Raw genomic sequence first — 10,761 nt, 5'->3', positions numbered from 1 at the left:
AATTTAAAGGACCCTTGTGCCATTAAAAAGATGATTGCTTAGCTCTGTGAAAAAAATTCTTCATGTCATAAGATCTTGCAATAAGGCTGGTTCATCATTCTCTGCTACATTTTCTACTTCACTACTGCATTCATTTTCAAATGACAAATTTTAATTTAACCATGTGAAATACTGGCATACTTTGCTTCAAATAAATAATGTGTTTTGTATGGATTCTACCACATGTTAAGACTTTAATCCTGCTTTCCTGCAGATTTGCAGTCCTGGAATGGCTGCTGAATGCTGTGGAGGACTGGCAGTGCAATATTCATTTGATACTGTTAGAAAAGGCAGTTTAATCTGGTACATTTTTTTTTGTTGCTTTATTCATTTTTTTCTGCTCTATTATTGTTCACTTTGCATGCTTGTTTTTACAGCGTCTTCCACCTCACAGTATGGCAATAATATACAGATGTATTGACCACCAACAGATGAACAGTGGGTAAAATCAGCTGGTGTTTTTGATCATGGAGTCCAAGAGGGTTTATAGGAAAGAACACTATTTTTTGACTATTACTAGTTTCTAAGTGATATGATAGAAGCTGTAAACCCAGGATATAATTTTGCTGTCATGAAAGCTTTTTGTTATGTACCACTAGAAATATGAGAGGTGATTGGGTCATATTATGCAGAGGATAAAATATATATCTTTTATAAATTAAAGCATGGTTCATATACAGATTAGTGAATTACATAATTAGAGATGAAAAAAGGGTCTTGGCATTTCCTGCTAGGTACATTAGTTAAAGGAAAGAGATATATAATATGATCGCACTGTAGAATAAACAATTAAGATTTCTTCCCCACTGGCTCACAATTACAGACAATGCATGTTTGGATTATGTTCTTTCAAGAAAAAATTCCCTTTAAAATTACTTACCATGAAAGCTTGCACTCTGGATATAGCAAAGGATAACTTGACGACTTACGCCAACAATCCTGAAATGTCTGTTTGGTTATTTTGTGTGTGCATAACAAGGTAGTGAAAAGTTAGAGGGCAGTGGAATGGCAGAGATGTGAAACAAGAGGAATACAAAGAGTGAGAGAACCAGGGAATAGAAGAAATATACAGGAAGAAAGAGAAAAATAAGAAACTGTTTCTTTAGAGTAGATGGAGTAGAGAAAAAGGAAAAAATCTCAATTACATTCACAAGAAATAGGAGTGACAAAAAATGAATAAATGAAATGAAGATAAATAGGGACTATTGGGGATGGCTTGCCAACTGCATTTCTGATATAAATGGTGAAATTCCAGATTATGCCCTTGTATTTTTGTGGTTTTACTGGGTGGGTTTTTTGCTGGAGCATTTTATAAGTACTTATTCAGAGATAAAAACACTCTGATACTTCTGTGGATTTTTCATGAACTACTGCTACCAATCAAAATCAAATAATTTTTCTTACATATTTTATATTGTAGCTCTTACAGCTACACCAAACAGTATTAAAAATGCTTAACAGTAATTAAAAGAAGACTGGAATTTGGTTCTCAGTACAATAATTTTTTTGCATAAATAATGACCTTCAGAGAATAAATTTGTGACAGCATTGACAATATGGTACCCACTGATGGCTGTAGAAAATTAAAGCTAAACATGAGTTTTAAATATTTTATTTTGGCTTGTCTTTCAGTTTCAGTCATCAGAAAAGGTTGAGCTGCACTGTTTTCTTTAATAACAAAGAAGACAGTATATGGCTCTCTTGTACTACTTTTATGTGAGCAAAAAGAAGTAGCTTTAAACCTGTGAGTTTAAAAATAGAATATGCTACAAATTTTTTACTTTTTCTCAATTCAAAATGGGTTGTTTTAGTTACAGAAAATTAAAAATGTTATAAAAAAGCAACTGCCCAGAAAAGTAAAGAATATATGTCAGTAACTCAGGTTTTCTTATCACTCATCCATTGCACATGCTATACAAAAAACTCAACAATTATGGATAGCAATCAGAATGATTCTGATCATAATTTTTAGAACATCTTCCTTTTTTCTAAGTATTGGAAACTCAATTGTTAATTTGAGCAAGACAATATATACATATCATTTGCATACTATATAATACAAAATATACACAATTATATATTATGTACAAGATTGACTATAGTGCATGTAAATATATAATTAAATTGCTGACAATCTTATATAATTCTTCTGCTGCTGAAGAAGCTTGTTAAGACAAAGCATATTTTAAAGAATATTTTCTACATTATCAGTGTAATTTAATGGTAGATAAAATCTATCATGATAGAGCAATAGATAAATCATATTTTATTGAATACTGATAAACCATTACAAACTTTGTTGCTTGTTTCTAATATAACAAGTCTGACCTTTTGTCAGACATCAGCTATGCATTATCTTATTCTTAATGAATTTGGAAAATTACATTACAGAAAGAATGACTGTAATGAATGCTGTGTCACTATGATGTGAGCATATGTGACCAGGAGTTGCGATAACAGTGTAAAAGTCAGGTAGGAATTTTCATTTCAGTACAACTCCTAAGAAATCTTACAGGGGTATCAAGTAGTCAATTTCTTGTTCTGTCTTTAGTTAAGATAATAGTTAACAGAGAACATATTAAAGACTGATTAAATATTTGTCTGTGTTGTAGTCTTCCTGCAAAATGTAATGGTATGGGGTTGGTGGTGGGGTAGGAGTGGAGAACTGGGAATGAGTGAGCTGAAACATTAGTAGATGCAACCTCTGAATTCTGTTCCATCCTTAAGAGTCTGTTAGAAATATATATGTGTTGGCATTTTTTAAAATGTGGCTGAATTCAAGGACTTGTCATCTAGATTATACCATCTTCTTCACTTTTTTCAGTTATGAGAAATTCACCAAAATTTCAGTGTTAACCCAGTCCTTTTAGTAAGTGGAATTAAGCAAATCTTGCCTGGAATATTTACTTTTCCACTTTACTGTATAATGGCTTTTCTTTCATGAGTTTTGGTTCCTATGGATGTTCCCATGACCAACAGCAAGTACAACAAAGATGATGGTACTCGTAGAGAGCCTCAGGATGAATTTCTGTTATGCCAAGTAGCTCTATATTTTTTTTTTTTCATGTATTTTAAGGGAAGGGCTCTTTGTTGGTCTGGTGGGGCTTTTTTCCCAAATGGCAGCTGCAGTAGGAACTCAAAAAATTTGTAGATGATGTATCGCATGTGACAGCCTTTATATAATAATTTATCCTTCATGGCAGGAAGGAATTCCACAAGTGCCACCACTTATTACAATTTTCACAGTTCATAGAGCTTATAGTTGGAGGGAGCTTCTGGGTCATTTGGTGCAAGACTCAACCTATGCATTAAGTTTCCTCATGTAACATCCACCATCTCTTTGTGCACATCTGATGGAGCTTTAGTGACTTCCTTGTTGGTGACTGCATTAACCCATTGATACCAAAGCTGAATTTCTTCTACCTTCCATTTTTTGGGGTGATTCTAAATTTAAGCCCCCAGCTTTCTGAGCACACAAACACCCTTCATCCCCACTCTTACTTTTTTGAGAAATTTTAAATGAGCATTTATGGTAAAATTATTAAGCACCAATCTAAGATTCCTAAGTCAGAAATATTAAATCTAGCTGAATATAATTAGATAACTTCACTGTAAATGGGTTTGTAGAGCCATTTGATTCTGTAGCTTCCTGAAAATCAGGATTTTGTCTATTTCAATGGCAGTATCTGTAAAGAAAATGTCTGTTAGGAACAAATCTGTTTCATGAAGTTCTGCAACATAAGATATAAGAGATTAGAAAGTTTTGTTTAATAAACTGGAGTTCACTGTGAGAATTACTTCTACACTGGAGAACTATTGCTCGGAAAAAACCTAAGAATTTTGTTTGCAAGCGCCTTTAATTGAAAGTAGATAAGAAACAGTCTGGTTATCTGACAGCACCTCAGGATTTTTGAATTTTAATCCATTGTGCCAAGATCTTCTAGGGCAAAAAGTGCTCAATTGACCAGTTTGCCATCATATTTCCTTGACACTTAGTTTTCATATATTTTCTTAATATTTTTTCAAGATTTTTCTGCAGTTACATTGTATGGAGTGTATCATGTTAACCTCTCTCAACTTTTGTGTGCTTTCTATCTCATTGACATCCTTTTGTAGAAGACAGTCAGATATGAGTATATTCTTGAATTACTGTTGCATAAAAATAATAATGCATTCCTTGTTTTACTAAATTTTACTGAGATTGTTGTGTTTTCATGGCATGTTTTGAATCTTCTGATGTAAGTTCAATGTAGTAGTAGTTACTTTCTCAAGCTGTTGGTGGATTCAACAACAACTGGCATATGAAGTATTTTGAATTGCTGTGTTCCTTCCATCCTTTTTATTGGTATTTTTTATTTATGACAGAATTTTCTGTCATAATAATTAATAATTAATTATCTCTATTAATTGACAGATATTTCAACAGTTTATGTTTTACCTTTACAGAGTGTAAATCATACCTGTATCTTGAGATAAGGCAAGAGATTTCTGAAGAGTGATCCTTGAAAATTTCATCACTTCATGGAATGCATTTTCTACAGAGAAAATAGAAGAAATTGTCACTATTACTGGTGACTCAGAAGAATACAGTTTGTCAGTGTAAAACCCTAAGTTGAGATGGAAAGTGACACTCTCCAAGGAACAGATGATGACTTCCTCAGTACAGTCTACCACCAGCCAGGCAGGCACTTTTTTTCTTAATTTCTTATATGAAGGATTTCAATTGCACATCAGTGGGTTGGACTCCAACTAAGAGACCAAATTTTGAGGAAGATATTCTCATATATTTACCTGCTTAATAGAGATAAAAATTTCTGGACTGCTAGACTTATGCTCCTGTGACCTTCTGAAGCATAGCTGAGTCCTTTCCAAAACTTATGTCTACTTTTTGTTTCAAAACACACCTAAAATTGTCTAAACTGAAGCATCTATTTCCTAATTTTATTTTAAGAAATTACTGATCTGGTTTTGCAAACATTCAAATAAAATCTGTGTAATGCAGACACTCAGCACAGACAGTTTTAACCTCAAAACCTGAAGTCTGACCAAGATATGTAGATCTTGATGTTTAATGGAAAGCATTATATAGCCTTAATTATAACAGATTATGCTTCCTATAACATGAATTAATACTTGGTCATTTCTGGCTGTGTTTTGATATCTATGCTGTTGGTATAAACATTACCCTTACCCAGAATATCCTTGAAGATCCATCAACAAACCAATAGCAGAATGCTCCTTTAAGTGAAATATTTTAATCATGATTTCAAAGTAGGTGAAAACTCTTTAGAAATTCTGCTTCATGAAATTATATGAGAAAATGATATGTTAATATAAGGAAAATCAAATGGCTGTTGATTGATTCTTAACATTTCTGTCAGAAGAAGGGCTGATTTTATAATGTACTTTATTAAACACAATGAAGCAAAGTTAGTATATTGAGACAGCATTAGGAAAATGTGCACAGTGTAAGCACAAAGTTTTAAGGATTGAAGTTAGATTATTTCTCTGCAAAGATAATATAGTAATTATCAAAGTTGACATTGACAGCTATGGGAAAGACATAACAGATATTTTACTGTGCAAGATGTGAGCAGAAAGATCCTCTGTCTCTCATACTTGCCAGGTTGTGCTCAAAGGCATTTAAAGTCTTTTCCCCTGTTGCTATACTGGGTGGTGAAAAAGGAATTCCAAGCACAGAGTCTGTGGTCTTTCCTCCTCTTCTCTCCCCATGGATTCCCAACCCCCTTCCCAGAACTACAAAGGAAAGCTTCATTCAGCCTTCTTATTCCTTGTACATTTGTTAGGAAATCAGCCAAAGTATTAATCTATTATCAGGTGTAAATCCCGTGGGATGTCTTGGTTAGGCTGGTCATATATTGAATTTGAAAGCAGGACATTCGTCTGGAGAAAATCAGGAACATAAATATAGGTTATTCTCCCTGAAATACCTTTCTACAATATTAGAGTAGAAAGTGATAAAAGTGCTTTTTACACAGAGTTAAAATTGTAGTCGCCACACAGCTTCCTCAGAAAAAAATTGTATGACAGATTAAAAAAAAAATTTACAGTTTAAAAAATGTTATCACATCTATACAATCTTTTTATAACAAAACAAAAAGTCCTAAATACTGAGGCAGCCCTTTCCCTCTTGGTGAGTTACATTTTGCCCATTGTGACAATAATTTAATTGTCACCAATTCAAAAGCTTATTTTCGGTATATTTTTATGCATTTTTTGTTTGAGATGCAACCATGAAAAATTGCTTGCAAAAAATGTATGTCTCTGTGTCTATTTATGCCTGTAAATGTGTGTGTTGTGTTTCAAATAAATAAAAAACATATTTTGGGATTTATTTTTACTACACACATGGGAACCTCGGGTAAGAAGTGAAGTTCTACACAACAAGATTAATAATATGCTAAATAGTGTAAAGGCTTGTTTGCTGATGGAAATGTAGTCAAAGGAATATTTTCTATAGAGAGGAGAAAGAAGAGGGAAAAGATTATGAAAAGGCAAGTTCCATACATATAACTGTAAATGAAATCTGCTATTTAAGCAGTACTCCAAAAAGGTTCAATGAAGTACAGATAAGGTGGGAGGCCAAAGAGCAAATTAACTGTAATTCAGAGCAGGGTTTCAGACCTCCATTTGCCTCGTATTGGGGCAAATGCCATCTCCCTTGGATTGCTGAGTATCCTCAGAGAGAAATTCTTTAAACTTTGCTATGAAGTGAAACACATCTGTGGAACCTGAGCAAGAGAAAGAGGCCTAGAAGGTTTTGGGCTTAATATTTGGGGTGACAATCTAGGAGGGGAATTCACCATAGTCAGAGATTCTCATCATGTTTATAGCAATGTTTTACACAGAACAATGCAATTCTGAGAGCACATACTAAAAGGATCTATGCCAGAATAGCTTGTGTGTGGTGGATAGCACTCCTGGGAAATAATGCTCTAAATAATTTATCAGTTAGAAAATGTTAAATACCAGTTGTATTTCATATCTCTCTGCACTCAAATAACTGTTTTGCAGCTGAAGCTACAATCAAATTCAGATCACTTGTCAATAGGAAATCAGAGCATTGTTATTCAAAAGATAAGAAAGAAAAAAAAAAAAGATGTGATTTCATGTTCCAGAGTGAAAACAAACAAACAAACAAACAAACCCCCCAAATGCCAAAATCCAAACCCAAACCCCATCACATTCTCATTTTGAAGAAGACTAAATGCCACTGCCTTCTGGTCACAGATTTAATTAGGCCTGTGGAGAGAGTCAGAGTTTTCAAGTGAGACCTTCAAACTAGTCCCTGATATGAAAAAGAAAGATTTCAGATGGCTCTTTTCATGAGAGATTGGAAACAAAATGAGGGTTTAACAATGTTAAGCAGTGGGGAACTTTCCAAGTGAAGATAGCAAATGCAGATACCTGTGAAGAGTGCAGTTACTAAATGTAACAATTGCCGTGGGGACCTAAGCAGTTGCTTTTTAATGTTTGCTTGTTTGGAACATAGACAGAACTCAGGTATTGTATGCACAATTCCCCTGCAGATATACAGATGGAGAGACCAGGAAAGCAGTGCAATGATACACATCCTTACTGAGACAGTGGCTGTATCTCAGTGCAGAAATTCTCCACCACAGTGGAGGTTCTGCTTCTTTATGGTTTTCACTGCCTGGTCTGAGGTGCAGGGCTCGCAGAAGCTCTGCAGATCCATCAAGACAGGGATGTAGGTGCATCTGCAGGGAAGAAGAAGCTTTCCTGCCAACAGCCTTCACATCCTCTTTCTTAAAAAGAGGATATCTGGGCTTTGGGCAGCACAATACGTTTAGCTGCAATCAGGGTAGCTTTGCCCCAGAAGAGTCCCTGTGCCAGCTCATGTGTCACATAACCTGTGTGCTGGGACCCCGAAAAGCTTAGCTTATAGGGCTCCTTCTATTCAAGGCTGCCTCTTCTCTTAAAGGCAGTATTATCAGAAACATATTTCTGAAAAGACCCTTTCCACACCAGTGACAGAGCTCCTAAAATGCAATTGAAGCCCTGGTGGTGTTGATTTCAGTGCCCAGCTTCTTGCTAATGTCAGTTAAGCTTGGACATCCCCTGAGTGTTTTACTGCCACTGGCATAGAGCAGAAAAGTTGGCCAATCAGTGAAGGGTAATATGCAATCCTACTGTAGCAAACTTCTGCAAGTCCTTGTGTCATGGGCAGACTGTTTAGTTTTATAGTGAGAAGACAAGCCATGCTGCCTCCAAGAACATTCTTCCCTGTTATTTCAAAACACATGCCTCTGGTTTTTTTTGTTCACCATCAGCTTTTCAGCTTGCTCCAGCTGAGGAATGTGACACTGCAGACTGAAGATGGCTGTATTGCCAAGATATAGGTATTGTAGACTGGATTGATGAGAAAAAAATGAAACCTTTATATCCCAGTAAAAGTTACAATAAAGATTTACATCTCCCAGAGACAACTTCTACTGTCATAGCTCTTCAAAATTTTTTTACAAGAAATCTACCGTCAGACATTCTTACCTCAGACATTCCTTGTTGATGAATCAAGATATTGCAACCTCAGGCATTACTTGCTGAGTCAAGATAGCTGTTCCCACAGCTAGCTTCCCAGGATGCCATGTGTGTTGTTGTGAATGTGACTGGTGTTACCTGTGTGAAGATCTTACCAGATGCTTTGGATTAAAGCAAATTATCAAAGCTCTGGTTTTTTCAAGGCTTTGGTTTTCTAAGGATTTTGTTGGAGAGAATTCAAAAAATTCCAGTGCCCAATATATTCAGTTTGGATGCTCACTTTGTGGTCCCTCCTCTCATACTGTTTCCAATATGATTACGCAATGTTCTTGGCTTTGCTCTTCAATCCACTGCTTTCTTTGGCTAGTAGAGGATGTGTTTTGTGACCTCAACCCGGCTTTAACAGCTGGGTATAATTTACCATATTTTGATCACTGATAATACCTGAAGCAATGAGATTGGAGGGAAATGAGGAACATGTGAATTCATTTGTTTCAAGTTTTTATGAAGACATGGAAATATAAAAAAATATATTTCCAAGCAATGATGTCAATATCAAGCTGGAGGTTATCCCCATACTTTTAATTTATAAAGTTGTTCAAGAAATACACCTGTTTTAATGTAAATAATTATATTTATGCTAAACCATTAGCAGATGCTAAGAGCAGACAATTGCAAAGTGAAATACATATTTAATATAATCCATGAAAAAAAAGAAGTAAAGGCAGTAAATAAATTATATTTTCAGAACACTTCAGTAGCATCTGGACATCCTTTCTCACATTTAATTAATCATGTAGAAACTGCTTACTCTCCTGTTGTGTTGACTATATGAAAGAAAGAAACAGGATGCCAAGAAGAGTTCCAACATTATTGTTGGAATCTATTCAGATCCAGCTTCTGAATCTATTGAGACTGCTGAAACACACAGTTAACTTACGAAGATCATAGCTGGCAAAATTAAGACTTTTAGAAGTATTAGTTTAGCAATTGTTTTGTGGGGTTTAATTCAATGTCAATATACACTGTTAGCTGTAAATAACCTCTTTAAAAAGTTCAGGACCTCTTAATATGAGGGAAATTGGCATTTATAATCTGCAGTACTGTATCTATTGTGATTTGCAGTATCTGTCTTCTGTATAGGTCTAAAAATTTCCGGCTAGTTTTTTTCCTTTTGACTGGGGTCTTTAGTTTAAAAATCAGGGGCGGGGGGGCAGGAGTGTGAGCTTCTTTGTTGGAAATATGAGTGTCTTGAATGGAGTGGTGATGTACAGCTTTATTTGTTTACAAAAAGAAATTTAAAAATGCCAGCATGATAAAGTGTCAATCTGACTTTTTTTTTTAATTGTTTAACATTAGCCTTGAATACAGATATTCATTGAAGTAATTCTGAGCTCTAGTATTTTCTGTGGAATTTTTCAGTGAGACATTATGAATTTACAAATGCTTAATTGATGCTCAGCTCATTTATCATATCAAAAAAAAGAAGATTCAAGTATTTTCACTCATCTGTACTATAAAGTTTCTATTTCTTTAGGTTTATAGCTAATAAAAACATTTTAGATTAAAATAATTATTTCATTTAATAAATTTTTCAAATAAGTTTTTTCATTATCTCTATAAAGAAAATAAAATATATTCCTTTAGTGTCTGAATTTAGTCTATAATCTTGTAACTACTTCATTGGTAGATACTAATTTAGTAATTTACTTACAAAAATAAAATATCTTATAACCACCGACCTTACATGTTGAAATTACCTTATTCTGTGTGTCCCGTTCACCCCTTCTATACTTTCAGAACACGTGCCTGTGACAGTAAGTCATAAATTATGAGTGTCCTTTGCTGTTTCAGACAGCTCGAGCCTAAGGTGTGTTTGGCAAAAGGGCGGCTCCTCAGTTTACCCGCAAGGCCAGAACGCAGTTTTTTAGGCAGGTGCGGACGGAAAAGGCTGCCTCTCGCCTGCGCCGGCGCCACTGAACTGCAGCGTTAATTAGTTGGGATTAGTTTAGATTCGGCGGGATTAGTTTGGAGCCGCATCCGTGCCGCAGGGCGCTGTGGTGCTGCGGGCGCGTTTGCCCGGCGCGGGGAGAGAGCGGCTGTGGGTGCGCAGCTGGAAAGGGAATCAGCGGCGAGGCACCAGGGGCCACTAGGTGACACCACGACCCCGCAGATGAGCGAGCCAAACATTATTTATACACC

General features: G+C 35.4%; 1 long non-coding RNA gene across 1 annotated transcript; it reads right to left on the bottom strand.

Moving 5' to 3' along the window:
- Window positions 1-1,775: 1,775 nt before the first annotated feature.
- Window positions 1,776-10,452, bottom strand: LOC135290720 (uncharacterized). Its single transcript, XR_010353504.1, has 4 exons — window positions 10,320-10,452; window positions 8,569-9,003; window positions 4,500-4,574; window positions 1,776-3,725 (listed from the first exon to the last, which is right to left on the bottom strand). It is a non-coding gene; the product is annotated as an uncharacterized LOC135290720 (long non-coding RNA).
- Window positions 10,453-10,761: the final 309 nt, after the last annotated feature.

This window comes from Passer domesticus, chromosome Z (assembly GCF_036417665.1).
Source record: "Passer domesticus isolate bPasDom1 chromosome Z, bPasDom1.hap1, whole genome shotgun sequence".
NCBI classification, from domain to species: Eukaryota; Metazoa; Chordata; class Aves; order Passeriformes; family Passeridae; genus Passer; species Passer domesticus.
The sequence above is the reverse complement of the archived record's forward strand: the minus strand, read 5'-3'. Positions and strand labels throughout refer to the sequence as shown.